This window comes from Epargyreus clarus, unplaced genomic scaffold (genome assembly GCF_041222505.1).
Source record: "Epargyreus clarus isolate Ecla_fem2 unplaced genomic scaffold, WU_Ecla_fem_2.2 ptg000007l, whole genome shotgun sequence".
Lineage (NCBI taxonomy): Eukaryota > Metazoa > Arthropoda > Insecta > Lepidoptera > Hesperiidae > Epargyreus > Epargyreus clarus.
In genome coordinates, this window is record NW_027332215.1 from 18,118,047 (window position 1) to 18,137,086 (window position 19,040).

Below are 19,040 nucleotides of genomic sequence, written 5' to 3' on the forward strand. Positions count from 1 at the left end.
CACGTACGCAATCATAAACCCGTTGTACAATTAAAAGTATCAATTTAAGATATAATTATTTCAGAAAAGTATCTATGAAACGATATCGTGCAAGTTTTATGATCGCGGACAGCATGTGGATACAAACACGCGTGATAGAAAAATGTCCTAAGGGCTACCCTGCACAGTATCGCGCATGCGCTGTAGCTATTGATCACAGTCAATAGGAGTTTTCGAGGTTTAAATCAACAGCCTCCATAGCTCAGAGGATAGAGCAATGGTCTAACAAACCATGGGTCGGGAGTTCGATTCTCCCTGGAGGCATGCGTCTTTCATAATGTATTTTTTTTCCGTTTTTATGTGTTTTTTTTTTCACTTTTTTCCTTTTTATAATGTATGTAAATATTAGGTTTTATGTTAAATTGTGTGTAAAAAGAACAAACAAACAATGTGTGTCATCGATTTTATTTTAAACTAGCAGAACCCGCGGCTTCGCCCGCGTAAAAAATATGATCTATCTTCTTCTATATATGAGTATATAAAAGCGAAAAGATACTCACGTTCAAAACGTATTAATCAAGGTTTTGACGAAACTACTGAAGCTACAATCATGAAATTTGAAATATAGCTTCATTTTATAATGTACATGCGCACTAAGAACGGATTTTTTGATATTCCACCGTTAAGGGGGTAAAATGGGGGTTGAAAGTTAGTATGAAAGTCCGTCAGTTTTAAAGCAAGTTGGATGAAAATTCGTATTTAGCTTTCTAATTTAAAGTAATAAAAATGTAATCTAAGGGTTTTTCCAAAATCAACCCTAAAGGCGGTTAAATAGGGGTGGACAGCTTATTTAAAATTTTGCCATTTTGTAAGCCAGCACTATGAAAGTTAGCCATTGCTTTACTGGTTAAATATAATAGAACTTTAGTTCTACCGTTTTTGGAAAATCAACCCCCATGTGGGTTAAATAAGGGTTGTAAGTTTGTATGAAAATCCCCCAGTTTTGATCTAATCTCTATGAAAATCTGTATTTAGCTTTTTGGTAGAAAATAATTAAACACCTATTTCATTGTTTTTGGAAAATCAACCCTTAAGTTCGTTTAATAGGGGATAAAACTTTATTTTCAAATCCGTTAATTTGGAAACAAGGATTATAAAAAATAGCATTAAGCTTTCTGGTTCGAAATAATAGGGCTTCTTTAACACCATTTTTGGAAAATCTACCCTTAAGAAGGTAAAATAGGGGTGGAAACTTCGTTTATAAGTCCGCAGCTTTTTTAGCAAAGTCTATGAAAATTGTTATTTGGCTTTCTGATTGAAAATAATAGGATACCTATTTCACAGTTTTTGGAAAATCAACTCTTAAAGTTGTTTAATAGGGGGTGGAATTTTATTTTAAAATCCGTTTATTTGGAAACAAGGAGTGTAAAAATAGGATTTAGCTTTCTGGTACGAAATAATAGATCTTCTTTAACAACGTTTATGGAAAATCAGGGTAGATTTTAAGAGGATAAAATAGGGGTAGAAACTTCGTTTAGAAGTTGGCAGGTTTTAGAGCAAAGTCTATGTAATTTAGTATTCTACTTTCTGATTGAAAATAATACAACACCTGCTTCACCGTTTTTGAAAAATTAACCCTTAAGGACGTTTAGTAGGGGATGGAACTTTATTTTAAAAACCGTTAATTTGGAAGCAAGGACTGTTAAAATTGGCAATTGACTTTCTGGTTGGGAATGATAGAACTTTTTTAACACCATTTATGGAAAATCTAAGTGGGTAATATAGGGGTTGAAAGTTTGTTTAGAAGTAAGCCGATTATGAAGCAAAGTCTATGAAAATTGGTATTTTGCTTTCAGGTTGTAAATAATATATCACTTATTTTTCCATTATTTGAAAATCAACCCGTTAAATAGGGGTTGGAACTTTATTTTATAATCCGTTAATTTGGAAGCAACCACTATGAAAAATTATCATTAGACTCAATGAAACATCTGGGTCACTGTTTTTTTAGATCAACCCTTAAGACGGCTACAAAAGGGTGTTTGCATTATGCCTTTCTGTTTACACATCTGTTTCAGCATTTTTAGCAATTCCTATAAGTAAAGAAAGTTTATTTAAAAACCGTTATTGACTTTACTTCCTTTGGCGTGTCTGGAAAAAGAACAAAGTGCAGAGAAGTTTAGTGTAGGGCGAAATTCCACGGGCCTTCGTAACATATATTTTTAACATGGGAATGTATTGCGCGTGCTGAAGTACAGAACTGCGGTTTTTTAGGGTTCCGTACCTAAAAGATAAAAACGGAACTCCATTACTAAGACTTCGCTGTCTATCCGTCTGTCCGTGTGTCACAGAGCTCCATCTCTGGAACCGTAATAGATAGACATTTGAAATTCTTACGAGTATGCATAACGGTGGCCGCTATAACAACAAATACTAAAAATAACATAGGTCTCCATACAACAAACTGCTATTCGATATTTTTCCAACTAACTTTTGAACCGTTAGAGGTAGAGGAGACAGTTCAAATTTTCACAATGTGTGTACTTTAATGGCTGCTGCAATATTAAATACTAGAAATAAAAAAAAAAAATCGGTTGTACGGAACCCTCCAGGTGCGGGTTTGACTTGCACTTGGCCAATTACTAGTAACGCGCAGACCCGCGGGCCACACACCACCCGTGGGTGGCGGATTGCCGACCGCTGGTGTTGAATATTAGCTTTCAGAAATTTCCTGATAAAGTTTTTATTGACGCATATGTACATAGGAATGTTTTTAAAATTCTACTAAGGAGGTAAAATAAGTGTTATATATACATATAAAATTTGTGTTATACATACGTGTTATACATACGTATACGGGAATCTTTTAGGTTCGAAGTTAGAAACGTGAAATTTCAGATAACGTCTATTCAGACAATCTATACACGACAACGTGGACGGGTGCAAATTTCATATATGATGATGCGTAATTTTATTTAAATCGGCCTACATTTTGGTATAGGTAGGTACTGATTAGGTACATCGCAACTACTTTGGACACACTGCGTGCCAACATTTTGTCCTGCCGTGGAGTATGGTTGTGGCTATGCGTGGATTAGTGATGGATATGTGGTAGACACATAGACCTTGGATTAAGATTTTGGGCTAGAACAGGGCTACAGTATCCCCTGCCTGTCGTACGAGACTAAAGGGGGACTACTGGTGTTGCGGGCGGCAAGAATGGGAGCTCTAACCGCCCAGCGCCAGAGACCATGGGAAGAACCACTGTATGTAAGGCCCCATATAACATGGACGGTTCCTATGGAATAGTGTAAATAATATAATTATTGTATCCTACGTGAAACTTATATTTTAAACGAAGTTTCATTACAGTCCACTAATTAGAGTTTTAGTGTATGTTTCTGAAGAAAGCTTGACCCATTTAGATACACAGTGACGAAAAAAGAAAGCTTTTAGTAATGAAATATTAATACTACTTTATCGTTAAAATTGTTAAAGGTAAGAATTTACGATTACAGTTATTTGTATGTCATATCATATCTTTTTTACGCGGGCGAAGCCGCGGGTTCTGCTAGTACGTACATAATTTTGAAAACGTGGAAAGTCTAAATTACAGCTCAGAAATAAAAAAAACAATTTTAAAACGAAATTGTGACAAAAAATAACTAATGTACATTTTCTATTCAGCGAGACTTACTTGCGAGATTGTTTAATTGCTTAAAATCGATAATTTTGGTCCTCCGCCATCTCTAGCTACCCTGTTAAAACTCTTTTTGTATTTTTGTATTGAATTTTAAAGGTATTTCAGCCGTTTTATTTATGTCGTCATTGCATCATCTTTGTCTTTACATCATAACCTTATTACTATTGTGATGGTTTTGTGAAAATCGTGTAACGTTCTAATATAAAGATTATCAAGAACATTTGTAAGCTAAGGATAAGCAAAGTTAGTAATTTTGTTCATAAACATATATTTTGTCAGATATACCACGAGATGGCGTTCTCTTGTCGCTATGATATGATATAGGAGGACATACTTCAGAAAATGAATAGAATTTGAACTACGTGCAATTTTCCCAGTTAAATTATAATGTGTAATTAATTATGAGCCATTGAATATCAGTTACATAGTTTTAGTAGTCTATACAGATAAAACAAGTGAACTATTTTTTTGGATGTCGGTAAAAGTTGCTTGGCTGTTATTTAGTTAGCATTTTACTTGTAGGTAGAGTTATTGGCTTTTTCAATTTATAAGTTAAAGATTGTCAAGTGAGGGAGAAAAACGGTATTAAAAATTGAATATGAAAAATAGGGCTGGTCTCAAAAGAATTATTAGATTTAAGTACAGGATTATAAGATTGTAGATAATATCTTGTCGCTTACGAAACGTTCTTTGGACATTTAAATTTTATATTAGATCCAATATCAGTTCATATTCATTTACAGTGCCCCCTTGTTTTAATGTTAAGCGCAATGTTCTTCAGATAAATATCTCTACCTAATATGGTGCTCTTCAAAAATATGTCCAAACTTGTCAGTTTTTAGTGTAAAAATATTGAGAAGTTCATTTAGAAACTATATGTGTTATGTTTTACATGTGTATTGTGATAAATAATATGAAATTTGCAAGTAAATCTGTACGTTTACTAAATAAGTCGGTTCATTTGAAATGGACTATACTGTAGGCTAATTCGCCTGTTGCTTACGTAGCTTCCGTGGTGTAGTGGTTAGCGCGCTCGGTTGAGAAGCCGGGAGACGGTGGTTCAAATCCACCCGGAAGCATTATCCGCTTCAGAAATGCTTTTTCTTAAAAACTTTGATATAACTTTTAAAAAAAATTACTCTGTTTAATTTCAAATTTTGATGTTTAATTTATTTTAATTGTTATATATGTATAATGTTTTTGTTGTAATTATTATTGTAAAACGTCTTGTAAATAAACTTTAATTTTGATGATTTAGTTTTTTTTTAATTTATTTCCTATTTTATTATTTATTATTTTATTATTTTAGCATTGTTTAATAATAACATATTTTTTATTTATAACGCAAACTATATAAGTTACTTCTTCTATTGATAAGCTACGTTCTTAATACATCAACAGCATAAAACGTAATGTCATATTTCAGTTTTCCATACATAGAACATAATCCACAAAGAGTGTCTTAAAGAATTGATCTTATCAAAATATAGTATTTTATTCTAAGGAATTTACCTATTCTATTTCCCAGGAAATTATACAAAATAGTTTAGACAAATACTTTTTAGGGCCTCTTATTGTTTTATAGGGTCTCTAAATAAGGTCAGGTCTTCTGGTGTAAAGGGGTGGATTAGACGTTTAGGGTGGATGCATGAAAAGTTTCCGTTAATTATAATAACTTGGATTCTGTTAATTATAAAATCATCCCTTAATTATTATTCTTAACATTAAAGTAAGTGTGTTTTTCTTGTCGTGCGTGCATATTCTTCCACGTGACCTACCCGCACACATATCATTTGCATCGTTTCATACACATACTCACACAGGTCGCGAAGACTGTAGAGAGTTAATTCATGTATGGGGGCGATCGTACTAAAACCAGGTTAAAGGTACTTCAATCCCTTTATAGTTCTTGTGCTGAAGCGGGGATGCATAAAGAGTAGTTAAACAGATTCACGCCAAGTTAAAATTAATATGTATTCCGGTCCCTCGCTGAACGTCTCCAAGATTTACTAAATAATTAACTCAGTGTAGGACGTACGGTACAAAGGATTGTTTGACTTTCAAATCCGAGCCAATAGAAGGCTATTTGCAGAACGCGCTATCGAACGTTTGCTTTTAGGTATTAACAGCAGTGTTAGGCGCTGCTGTGTTCCGTTTTGAAGGGTGTGGTAAGGGAGACAGATTTTTCCGAGGCGTTCCAGCTTAGTCCTCAGGGGTAGCGGCGCATCTGTGCCCGACCTCAGTTAGGAATATCTAATCCTATCTGGGGTTGATTACAGATGTCCATGGGCGGCAGTAGCCACTTATCATCAGGTGGACTGCATGCTCGTCTGCTACTCTTATATTATAAAAAAGTTACAATAAATAATTAAGTTGATCTTCATTCAAGGTTGAAATTAATTAGCCGATATTTGATACCTTTCTTTTTCAATTGTTCTATGTTAAGTAGGTATACGTTCTTTTACTAAATACTAGTTGGAAACTTAATGTAATTTTTATGTACTATTAACAAAATAAAGTATATTTCGTCGGTTTGCAGTTTACTGGCCAGTGATTTTGTATTGATAGTAAGTCATACGAGCGCTCTAATTTTATGGCATAGAACATATAAGTATCATATTATTAAGATTTCCAAAAAAAGTGAGGGTGAGCGTTAAAGGGTTAAATTAAATTAGATTGTTTAGGACGATTAACAAGTCAATCTATTTATTTAAAACAAAAGATTTTTAATTTTGATATGAGATGTTGTTAGGTTAGATAGTGAGATATGGGTCGGGAGTTCGATTCTCTCTGGAGGCATTTATCCTGTATGATTTTGATTTTGTTTTCCGTTTTTATGTGTTTTACACATAGAAGAGATGGTTTTCACTTTTCTCTTTTTATAACGTAATACAATGTTTTTCTCATTTTATAATCTGATACAATCTCGCGTAATAGAAAAAACGTCCTAAGGGCTACCCTGCACAGAATCGCGCATGCGCTGTAGCTAATGATCACACTCAATAGGAGTTTTCGAAATTTAAAGCAACAGCCTCCATAGCTCAGGGGATAGAGCAATGGTCTTACAAGCCATGGGTCGGGAGTTCGATTCTCTCTGGAGGCATTGATGCCTTTCTTGTTCGTTTTGACTTTTCTCTTTTTATAATGTATTATAATGTACTATAAACAAAATATTACGTTTTATGTTAAATTGTGTGTAAAAAGAACAAACAAACAATTTGTGTCATCGATTTTATATTAAATTATTTAATAAAATTAAATAATATTAAAAACACTTAATAAATACATAAGTGACATTAACCAGTTTCAACAACCTAACCAATCGTATGTAGGCAATATAAAAACATACTCGTATCATTATCCGAAAAAAAAAAACAATATTTCTGTTGATAAATCGTGAATTTGCCGCTGTCTTATTTCTTATCGTAAAATAAAGTATTTAAATTTCACCTTGAGAATAAAATTTTGTGTATAGATTGCTTAGCACATTTCTAATAAGAAGACAAAATTCGAAAATTCAGATTAATCGGATATATAGACTTTTTGAAACTACACCCCTTCAGCCAATATGCTATGCTACTAACTCCATCCTATCCTAAATATTATTAAAGGTAAAGTTTGTGAGGATGGATTGATGTATACACCTTATAAGTACATGAGAATAACATGTAGACTTTTTTTATAATATAGGAGTAGCAGACGAGCATGCAGTCCACCTGATGGTAAGTGGCTACTGCCACCCATGGGCATCTGTAATCAACCCCAGATAGGATTAGATATTCCTACCTAAGGTTTGACACAGATGCGCTGATACCCCTCAGGTCTAAGCTGGAACTCCTCGGAAAAGTAAGTTTCCCATACCACACCCTTTAATCCTAGTGCTTAACACAGCTGTTATTAGGCAGAAATAGGTGTGGCGGGGGTGCCGCCGGAGTCAAACCACAAAGAGTTCTAAGACCTTCAAAAACTCTATCTGAAGCCACTTACATAGTCGCATCCAAATGTTTCCGCAGAACGCAAGAACTACTTCACGCTAGGAACAGGTGTGGCGGTGGTGCTCCTCGAATTGTAGTGGTTGTTACACCTTTACCTAACATTAAAAAACTTTCAGCACTTTTTCGTAAATCAGCGAAATATGGCGAATGGGGAAGGAAAATAGTTTTAGTTTTAGTCAGTTTAGTTAGAAAAAAATAAACATATGTTAAATGTTTTTACGTTCCGTTTGTTAAGCGAGTTACAACCTATACCTAATGAAAACCTTGCAATCGCGTCGAAAAGTTGTTTCAGCTACAAAATAAATCTAGTAAACAGGCACCTACATTCGCAGTTATATTAATTACATCTTAAGTTATGCCTAACGTTTACATAACAGACAAACCACTGCAGGTTTCAAATTTGAATAATAAACTATTTTCGTAACGTATTCATGATTTTAACATAAATGCAAACTTGCAAATTCGCATTACACTGTAATTTGTTATTCACCGCAGATCGCAACGTTTAATTTCTAATATCATTTTTATTTAAATATTTATTACGGAACAGAATTGAGGTAAATATAAAAAAATACATAAATAAAACATCTCCTAAATATGTACTTGTGTACAACTAATTATATCTTTAGATTATTGCATCAGAAATATTGCAATTTGTATATGCGGTAGGTAATGTGTACCTATAATTTTTCCCCTGTAACCCTCCGTGTGGAAGTTCAAGTCGCACTTAGCCAATCCTCTTTTTATTTCTGTTCTTACAGACGGCACCTATAGGATAAGTCAGGCAATGCGCAAGAAGTACAGACGCGAGATGGACTACGTGTACGCGATCATGAATGTCTTGGAGCGTATGCTGGAGCGGCCCATACGATACCTGGACGACGTCGGCACATGTCATGTGTTTATATACTTAGAATAAGATAGCTATATACACTCACGACTTACATTCATTTCCGGCCTATACTTTAAAAACTAAGTAAAATGAAAATGAATAAAGTAACGTTAAGAAAAATGTTTCATTATCATATTAATTGTGTTTTGTAAGTTAAATCTCTAAAAATACTTAGTAACAAATTATTAACAAGTAAGATTTCTAGCGTTTAACACTCCTATTTTTAGGTAGAAATAGTGTGGTGGTGTGGCAGGTTTGAGCCACAAGGGTTTCTATTACCTTCTATATAATAGAATGTAAAGTGTCTCCTCGCCTTGCAGGAAGCCTTCAACGTGACAAAGCGGTACGAGCTGCCCGTGAGCAAGCAAGACATGGAGCAGGAGGACAACCTGCAGTACAGCTGGCAGCAGCTGCAGGCCACCGCGCTCGCGTCGCACGTGCAGCTGCTGACCATGCAGCCGCAGTTCGAGGACGACCTCGAGAGCAACCTCGACCGGTTCAAGGAGGATAACACGGAGTACTGTCATGTACAGGCGCGCGGGACCAATGCAACCAGGGCTGAGTCCCCGGGAAGTGTCTGATCGGTTGATAGATTGACAGATGGCGCTACAATTTGCGAAATAATATTTTACTATTACATTCCTATATTATTATTCCAAAATAAATGTACTTGCAATTCTATTTTTTTGACATTTTTTTTCATAAAATGCTCTACATGAAGCAGCTGAAGATTATTATTATATATTTTGATGTTTTTCGACTTAATTAATATTTTTAGTTAATTCATACACAATATAGGTAATTTATTTATTCGGCAAGTAACTTATAAAATGTCTCTTATTTTGGAGAGAAAACGTGAATTTTTATACACGTATGTATGATATTCTACACGTCGGGAAGATCAAATAATATCTTTAGCAAATTAATTTAATGATAATAATTTGTAAGCCTTACAAATTATATTAAAAACAACAAAATATATAGAAAAAGAAATATTGATAGTCGCAAGTCTCGTACCAGGCATCGAACCCGAGCCTCCCAGAGAGAAATCCTTCTTGGATTCGCATCGACATCGTCATCGCGTTAGTCATATCTCGTATGGTCTAGTGGCCAGGATACCTGGCTGTCAGCAGGACGCCCGGGTTTGCATCCCGGTACGGGAGTGATTGGAAACGAACGGTCTATTTTTGTATTTAACACATTTTTTCTTAATTAATTTGTTTAGCATTCCCCGCTATCTGTCGTGCAGGCATAACACTTCTAGCGACGTGTACGAAGGTCTAGCTCTGCATGAACACAACTCTACTACCACCACACAGATGGCGCTACAATATGCGAAATAATATTTAACCATTGAATTGCTCTATTGTAAGTGCAAAAAAATGTACTTAATTATGCACTTAATTTAACGCGCGCGTTTAACCGAAAGTTTGAAACCGCAAAATAATGTAACACATTGCTTTTTATACAATTGCACGCATTTGTGACTTTTTTCAGTGAGTGATTTAAAAAACGTAAATTGTTGCATTTCGATCGCGGTATGTTTAGCGCGTTTTTTTGTGACCTGTATCCTTAGTATGAGTGTTTACGTTTTTACAAAAATGACTGTTTTGGTATTTGTTTACGTATTTGCCTATACATGTCCAATCAGCGCCCGTAGCGGCTGTATCAGAGCTGATGTACTAAGGGTACTGTTCGGCAGAAATCCGTGATGATACTGAAATAAAGTTAAGCTAAAAGGCAACCGCAGTGCGTGTTCGCATGCGTTTTTGCGGAGGTCGATGCACACGACAGTAATGTAACCACCCCCACCACTCTATAGGAACACTTAAAAATGTGATGCATCTTAGTCTTTCATTGCTTTATAGTTTTAAAAGGAAAGTTTTCAAATTTTGAAATTTAAGGGTACTTTAGTAACTCTTCGTTTTTTAATGTGCTACTATTAAGGAATTTACACACTGACATTTAAAATTAAAGATATTTGGGAATATATCTCGTTATGCTGTGGCCTCACGATCACTGAATATTCAGGATCCTAGCTTTATCGAAAACAAAGATAAAGGTTGAAATGAAAATGCCCCGAATAAATATACTATATGAAGCTTAAATTACTCAGTTTACTCATATCCCGTATGGTCTAGTGGCTAGGATACCTGGCTTTCACCCAGGAGGCTCGGGTTCGATTCCCGGTACGGGAGTTCTGCATTTCTACGTAATTTGCTTTTTTTTCGATACGATAAACAAAACATATTACAAATGTATGTAAAGTTTAGGTATAAGTGATGATAACATAAATATGAATATAAATTTTCGCTTTATACAGAAATCAGTTCATTTTGGTGCAACCTATAATAATAAACAAATATATAGTATAAAAGTAATTGTTTATAGGTAAGTGGAAGGAAGGGTGATTTTTATTTGATATTTGATGCAGCAACGTAAGTTTAAACCTTAATGAAATATAAAAAATATGCTTCATCGTATTCCCCGCTATCTGTCGTGTGGAGATGAAACTCCTAGCGAAGTGTACGAAGGTCTAGCTCTGCATGAACAATACTCCACCACCACCAGACAGATGACGCTACAATTTGCGAAATAATATTTAACGGTTCAATTACTTTATTGTAATCGCAATATACATGTATTTGTAGTTCTATATACAGGGTGAATTCTTCAAATAGGCCGACAGGGCCAAATCCGAAACTATAAGGATTAGCGAAAAATGCTGAAAGGAGTTACGAGGCCGATTTTGATAAAAACTAAAACTACATCATTAGTTTATTTTAAATATCTTTTTCATTAGCCGGGAATCGAACGAGTTCATTTTGAAAAAAAAATACACATTTATATGATTCCAATATCTGATAGTTTCGCTTACACAGACCTAGATATAGGTCTGTGGTCGCTTATAATGATCAAATTCTGGGAAGTAATGTTATGTGACAAATTGAAGGAAAAGGAAAATTTTAAAGAAAATACATATTTTTCCATACATTGGTGTACTAATCCTCAAAGATTATACATAACAAATGATTTTTTGTATAATTCTTTAGAAACATACATAAGTCATACCATTGAAGAATTTGTTGGTTAATCAACTAATTATTCGATGTTATGACCATGACATATGGCTTAGTATGAGAAAGTAATAGTTTGACAAATAAGTTACCGCCGTTTTTAGGATTTATTTTTTAATCAAAATAGATAGATTAAATAGTAAATTCTTATGGTTTGTTGTTTACAACCTCGTTTTAACGTTAAATATGATTTTCTATATCTCTTTGTTTAGTAATCACTCGGCTTTGACTCGAAAAAGTCATTCTCACAAATTTTCAACTTTACATCTGTATTAAACGTAACTCCGCCCATAGCAAGTTAAATCTATTACAATGGCCCTAAAAATAACCTTAACTAAGTCGGACATCAAAATATAAATTCTTGGAGAACAAAACGTCCGTTTCGTATGATTTGAAACATTGAACCAAAAAAATCGTTAATACTCTACTATACTTACGAATAGCCAAATTTAGCCCAAACTCAAGTGATTTACTAAGAAATGAACCATGCACCTGTAGGCTCCATCATCAGATCAGTTCCAAGATGTCAAATTATGGTATTGTCATTCAAAATACATACATGTACGAAGTTTCATTCCGAAGCGACCATTCAAAGTAGGTATAAATTAACTTAATAAATTGTATTACTTTGTTTACTAGTTAGTTACTTAATTGTTTTTTTACAAATGAAGAATGATATTTTTAAGTGTGTAATTAGGTAATAATGTGATTTAGTACTGCCTGACACGTTGTGAGTCGGTAGAAAGCAATTTAAATAACAACTCCATCATTACGTTTTAGTTGGTTTCGGTCCCTTTCATGCAAAAACGGCCTTAACTTTTTTCTCCAACTTTATATAGTAAGTGTGGTACCTTTTTGAAATTTCTAATAACTGGACATATTTTTTTTGCGCAATGTACACTTATAGTCCAGTACATTTTTTTTTCACCGCGACGAGTCAAAGTTGAGGGAAAAATAGTAAAAAAATTAAAATCTAAAAATACCCGTATTGTTTTCATGGTTCCTTTACATCTTTTAAGCAATTTAAATTTCAATATGATAGACCAACTATCTGATAGTATTTAACAGAAAAAATAAACACTGCATCACCAAATTTGTACACGCCGTTAATGAAAGAAGATGAAGAGGGCTGAATTTCTTAAAAAATCTAAAACAAATGATAGTGCAAAAACGGTGCCACTTTTACTGAGGTATTTTTTTTTCCCACAGAGATGTCAGACCCTCACCTATGTTCTCCCCAAGTTTGTCGTAGTACTTACGGGACACCCTGAATAATTTACGTTATAAATAAAAAAAAATCTATTATTAAACAATGCTAAAATAATAAAATAATAAATAATAAAATAGATTCCCTATTTTATTATTTATTATTTTAAAAAATTAAAAAAAAAACTAAAACATCAAAATTTGAAAGTAACAGGGTATTTTTTTTTTTAAAGTCATATCAAAAATTATTAAGAATAGAAAAAGAAACGTAAAAAAATAAGTAAGAAAAAAATGTATCCACCTGCCAACGCTCCCGGGTGGATTTGAACCACCGTCTCCCAGCTTCATAGCCGAGTGCGCTAACCACTACACCACGGAAGCTACGTAAGCAATGGGCGAATTAGCCTACAGTATAGTCAATTTCAAATGAAGCGACTTATTTACTAAACGTGCAGACTTACTTGCAAATTTTATATTATTCTATATTATATAATATATCATTTGATATAACCTCCAAAAAATATTATTTCGTAAAAATTGATAAAAGTGTAGTATAATTTCGTTTTATGTGCATCAGTTACATTTTTAAACGCGGATGAAACCGTGGGCACATCTAGCTACTCATATGTATATTCATATTCGGCATCCCAAACGTAGTCATATGTAAAAAACGGCACCCTAAAAAGTAAGTTTGGTTTTTAATGTTATCGGAACACGAATTATTTTTCACTTCAAATCAATTTCTATCGTCTCAGAGAAGTCGAGATTGTGATGTATTGATTCGATTAGATTAAAGATGAACATTTTTAATAAAGGCTAAACAATTGAACTTACTTACTTCGTAAGGAAAAATCAACCCCTTAGAGGGTAAAATAATGGTTAAAAGTTCATTTGAACAACCGTCAATTTTGAAGCAAAAACTATAAAATGTTGTATCAGGCTTGTTGGATAAAAATAATGAAATTTTACCCCTAAAGAGGTTATATAATCACCGGATAGATCTTTTATAGATCGTAAATGGTGGTTTTTCTTTTGCGAAATAGTAAGACGTTTAAAAAAAATATTAAACCTATCGAGTAGGGTATCAAAACAAAGGAAATTAAATGGGTATAGGATCAAAAACTACTAGACCGATTTTAAAAATTATTTCACCATTCGAAAGCTACATTATCCACGAGTAACATAGGCTATATTATATATGAAATATATTTGATAAATAGATTTTGAGGCGGTACAAAGTTTGCCGGGTCAGCTAGTTACCTATATTTCTAGTATTATTCATACAACCTGTACAGTACACAACCATGTTATAAGTTAAATCTAATTATTTACACTTTTATGAATAACTTTTTACAGATTAATTTACTTAAAACAATTTAAAAAAAACATGATATAATATGTGGGTCCCTAGTAGGCGACAGGTTCACTGACATTTTGTGATAGTTGAAATTTACCTAGTAGTAGTATAGTACCTAGTAGATTAAGTATCTAGTATTAACATAAAAATTAAAAATATATATATCTGGATGTGTTATTGTCGAAAACCGTCACATCACCCGCTCGTCACTGTGGCATGTTCACGACTGTTCGTGCACTTGAACAGCACGGTATAGACTACAGCCTAATCCTTCTCACTCTGAGAGGAGACCTGTGCCCAGCTGTGGACTAATTATGGGTTAATGATGATGATGATGATGATAATGATGATGATGTAATTATTGTATATTTAGAGAGAGAGCAGGAATATGGATCTAATATTGGCGAAATGTAGTTAATATTCACCACTTTATATTTTAAAAATTCATATACCTACTAATGAAGCTACTTCCTACTATGATAAAAAATACTAATAATAAAAATAAATACGTGGTACGGAACCCTTCGTGTGCGAGTTCGACTCGCACTTGGCCACTTATTGTTATTTTTTAACAAAAATATATAATCATAGTTTGGTACATGTTCAAAACTATGATTATATGTATATGTTACAGCCAAAGTGTTACCCCTAAGTGATAAGGGTTGTTCACCCTTAACATTTATTTATTTATATGGCAACATAACGTTTGCCGGGTCAGCTAGTATTTTATGAATATTTGCAACGCACTGGACTTATGTGATACTAAAGTTTGAACTCTTGTCATCTTAAATTTGAAATATGTTTGTAATGATCGTGTGGCCTAATGGATAAGGCGTCGGGCTTCAATCCGAAGAGTGCAGGTTCGAGTCCTGCCACGATCGCTCGGCGAATCGGCGTTGTTTTTTTATGTTATTTTTTTTTAATAAAGTTCCTAATGAAATTCAGTGTACATTTGCACTATTTAAAACTTTAATAACATAAGAAATATTTTGTTATCAAAAAGTTCAAATAATTTTGGCCGGTACCGATTGCGTAGCGGCGCCACTGTCGTAGCTGTGCGCTACATTTATAAAACCATGCAGAGCATCGCTATATCGTGCTCGATTCTCTTTACCCCATCCTCGAAAAATACTGACTATAGTCTTGATTCACAGATATTCTTTAGTTAAATAAGTAATTCTCCTAAAAACTACTATTTCAATGAAACTTCACTAGGTATATAAGTATAAATGGACATGACAAGTACAAGATTCCACTGCTGTTTTAAGAAGAAGATAAGCATAGGGCACATCGTTTATCTCTACAACTTACAAATCAGTATCATAATACTTCAAAATAACCTCTTTCATTTGGGAAGTCGCTTAAAACCATTTTATGCAATCGAGTTTTTAATCTTCCACATTCCCTTCAACCAGCAACCCATCGATGTGTTGAAACGAATTCTTTACGTCGGCCGAAGAAAAGTTATCGGAGAGTTATATTGGATTGTCTGCCCGAGCGGAAATGTTTTCGGCCTACGGACTTATAAACATACACATAATTGGCGATTACCTTACGTAGCTGTTTCAAGTTTATTTTTGGTAAGGCTTCGCTGAGGATAGTTTAAAAATTCGGATAAAAAAAAATGTTACGCTGAAATTTGACATGACAAGAGTATTGAGCCTAGTAAATAGTCACTTTTTTTTTGTATTTAACATATTTTTTCTCAATTAATTTGTAATGAAATGTATTGAATTGTAACATACATACAACGATAGTATATGGTACTATTTTCACAGAAAAAAGTATCATAGTAAGATATGCTTCATAGCATTCCCCGCTACCTGTCGTGCAGCCATAACACTTCCAGCGACGTGTACGAAGGTCTAGCTCTGCATGAACACAACTCTACTACCACCACACAGATGGCGCTACGATATGCGAAATAATATTTAACCATTGAATTGCTCTATTGTGAGTGAAAAAATGTACTTACAACAATTCTAGTTGTATTATCGATAAACACCCAGACCCCAGGACAGTAATCAATCTAAATTCATCTTTCAGGTCTCGGTTTGTTCGGGGATCGAACCCGGAACCCTCTGCGCGTGGACCAGACCAGTATGTGGACCGTTTCGCCAAGCAAGAAGCAAACCTGACTATCCCAGTATTGTCAGACCTAAAACTTAGCTCCCACTACGATTAAACGGACCGCATTTAACTGAAAGTCTGAAACCGCAAAAAATTAACACATTGCTTTCTATAAAAGTGCACACATTAGTGACTTTTATCAGTGACTGATTTTAAAAATGTAGATTGTTGCATTTCGATAAAGCTAAAAATTTTTGGGACCTGTACCTACCCTTAGTATGAGTTTTTACGTTTTTTATTTTTATTTCATTTACTCCCCGCCCGCTCCGGCATCTGTGACCTCCCCTCTAGGTGAGCTGGAAGAAGCTCGCAGGACACACCAAAAACCAGCTGTTACACGTAGTTACTGAGCTGGACGAACAGGTCCAATCGAACTCGGGGCCGATGAACATAGCGCAGAAGTCCATGAAAATGATATAAGCGGGTAAAATGAGACGGAAGAAATACTATAGGTTGAAACGGTTGAAATCAGAACAGGAGCCCATTTTTGCCTTCCAACAAAATAATTTCTATAACTACGAGTATATATTATAATGGAGAAGAAGAAAATAATAAAAACTTTGACGTTACTGTCTATGTGTAAGCAAAATGTAAAAAACGGTAGGACTTTATCAAGATGTGGTCATTATACCTATACATGATTTTTGTTGTATCGCATGAAATACGTCAAGTATCTACGGTGGTGGGCCTCGGACATCGATATACTACCTCGGAGATATAAAATATCATTATTTGCATGTAAGGAAATTCAGCTTGTGACTGTTTCCATTATAAGGTAAATGTAGTCAATCGTTCAGAAAAAGATACCAATTTTTAAAACTTGATTATTAAATAGGCGTTTATTTTGTTATTAAACTAATGTTGGACATTTAATTACAATTAATTACTGTTAAACACTTCTCTACTGTTAATGACCAGCACTAGCTGTCATGTAGACAAGTAGTTTTTCGGCGCGTTTTTCGATGGAAAAACAAGATCAAACAAGATGGAAAAGCAAGTTCGTTGTACGTATTAATGTTCAAATAGTTTTTGCAAAGTTATCTAATATTACATACACATATTTTGTAGAGTTGATTCAATCAAGGTATATTTTTCCCTTTTTATAATCTGCCATACCTTCTGAAAGCTTTTATTCCTATATGTATAAATATACATATAGGAATAGAAGAAATGTTCTATATCATCCAAGGATTAACGTAGCTCATTTCCAAGTAGTTTGCAGACAAAGTCCTTAAGAGTTATTCTAGTTCGGGCTATAATCGGCTTATTCATGAGTAAAATCGAGAATTGATTATTACTTATTAACAATAAATTAATGTTAATATGTCAAATTCCTCACATATTTCCCAAACATAACCAATCCTTACACTAATCCCGCTTGAGTTGGATATTCCCGAGAATCGGGAAATTCACCACAAATCGGCAACCCTGCCGGCATATCCGATGCCACCACCCCCACCCTCTGATTTTGTCTCTCCTTGTGTTTTACGATAGATAATATCCACGGGAATCTGCTGCCCTGGTAGTATTGCGGGTCTAAAATACCGCCTCCATAAAATCTATGTACATGTCTTGTCCACACAGAATGGAGCGTTCATCTCCTTGTGTATCATGCCTTCCTAGTACAAATGCGGATTCAAAATTTCTTTGCGGGCATTGGAAATAACTTTTGTTAATATTTTGCGTAATACACGATAGATTTATGTGAAAATAGTCAAAACATTTTTAGAATTTCCCAATAATGTTAAAAATATAAAAATCTATATGATTTTTATGTTTTACAAATTATTTGAGAACATGTCGCATATTTGGAAGCAACAGAGCAATGTTCGTCGAATAGAAAATTGTGAATTATTTTGTATTTTATTCCATTAAATATATTTCCTTCATTAATTTATCATCATTTAAGTATATCTAAATAAATGTAATTAATCGTTCAGAAAAATAGCAATTTTAAAAACTTGATCATTAACTCCGCCTTTGTTTCGTTATTAAATGGAGAGCATTAGCAGTCGGATATTTAATTAATTTATGAGAAAAAACAACATTCTGCAATCTAAAAACTACATTCAACCTATTACAATAATATGTAACGATCAACTATTATATTTTAATTTTTATTTTATACTTAATCAAGTGTTTAAACTATCCTATTAATTTACTAACTATTAATTTTATTATTACCGTTAATTATGTTTACTATGCCTTTTGGCAGTCTTTAAGATTCCATAGGAGCTAAACACACTTGCGTTACGCTGGCGTCCTTACCACACCTTTGAGAGTGTGAGAAAACCCTTCGTCAACTCCTAGCGGGGAACTTGAATGACTTCGAGTTAGCCCCTAAATGACACAGCGTGCTAGAAGCCAAAATAGCCATGGAGCCGGATGGATGGAGCCCGTCGTTTTAATTACCCGACTGCCAAGGAAGGATTATGTTTTTCGCGCGTATCTTGTATGTTTGTCTTTGTTTATTTCATACGGATCTAACAAAAAGTTGGACGAATTTCAACAGTTAAGGTGTCATTATATTTGTCTGAATGTCCCGAGTGACCTTAGATAAGTGTTAGGAAAAAAAATCAAAATGGCGGATTTTTGGCGCGAAATAGTAACAAAATTTAAAAAGAAATTAACCGAACCTATCGAGTAGGGCATCAAAAGAAAGGAAATCAATGGAGGAGGTTACACATACATTTTATATTAT

The 19,040-nt window shown here is 34.1% G+C and overlaps 4 non-coding genes across 4 annotated transcripts; all 4 read left to right on the plus strand.

The window, feature by feature from the left end:
* The first annotated feature begins 230 nt into the window (after positions 1–230).
* TRNAV-AAC (transfer RNA valine (anticodon AAC)) lies at positions 231–303 on the plus strand. Its single transcript has one exon. It is a non-coding gene; the product is annotated as a tRNA-Val (tRNA).
* Positions 304–4,688: 4,385 nt separating this feature from the next.
* On the plus strand, positions 4,689–4,761 carry TRNAL-GAG (transfer RNA leucine (anticodon GAG)). The gene has a single exon. It is a non-coding gene; the product is annotated as a tRNA-Leu (tRNA).
* A 1,951-nt stretch (positions 4,762–6,712) lies between these two features.
* Positions 6,713–6,785, plus strand: TRNAV-UAC (transfer RNA valine (anticodon UAC)). The gene has a single exon. It is a non-coding gene; the product is annotated as a tRNA-Val (tRNA).
* A 3,910-nt stretch (positions 6,786–10,695) lies between these two features.
* TRNAE-UUC (transfer RNA glutamic acid (anticodon UUC)) lies at positions 10,696–10,767 on the plus strand. The gene has a single exon. It is a non-coding gene; the product is annotated as a tRNA-Glu (tRNA).
* The last annotated feature ends 8,273 nt before the right edge of the window (positions 10,768–19,040 follow it).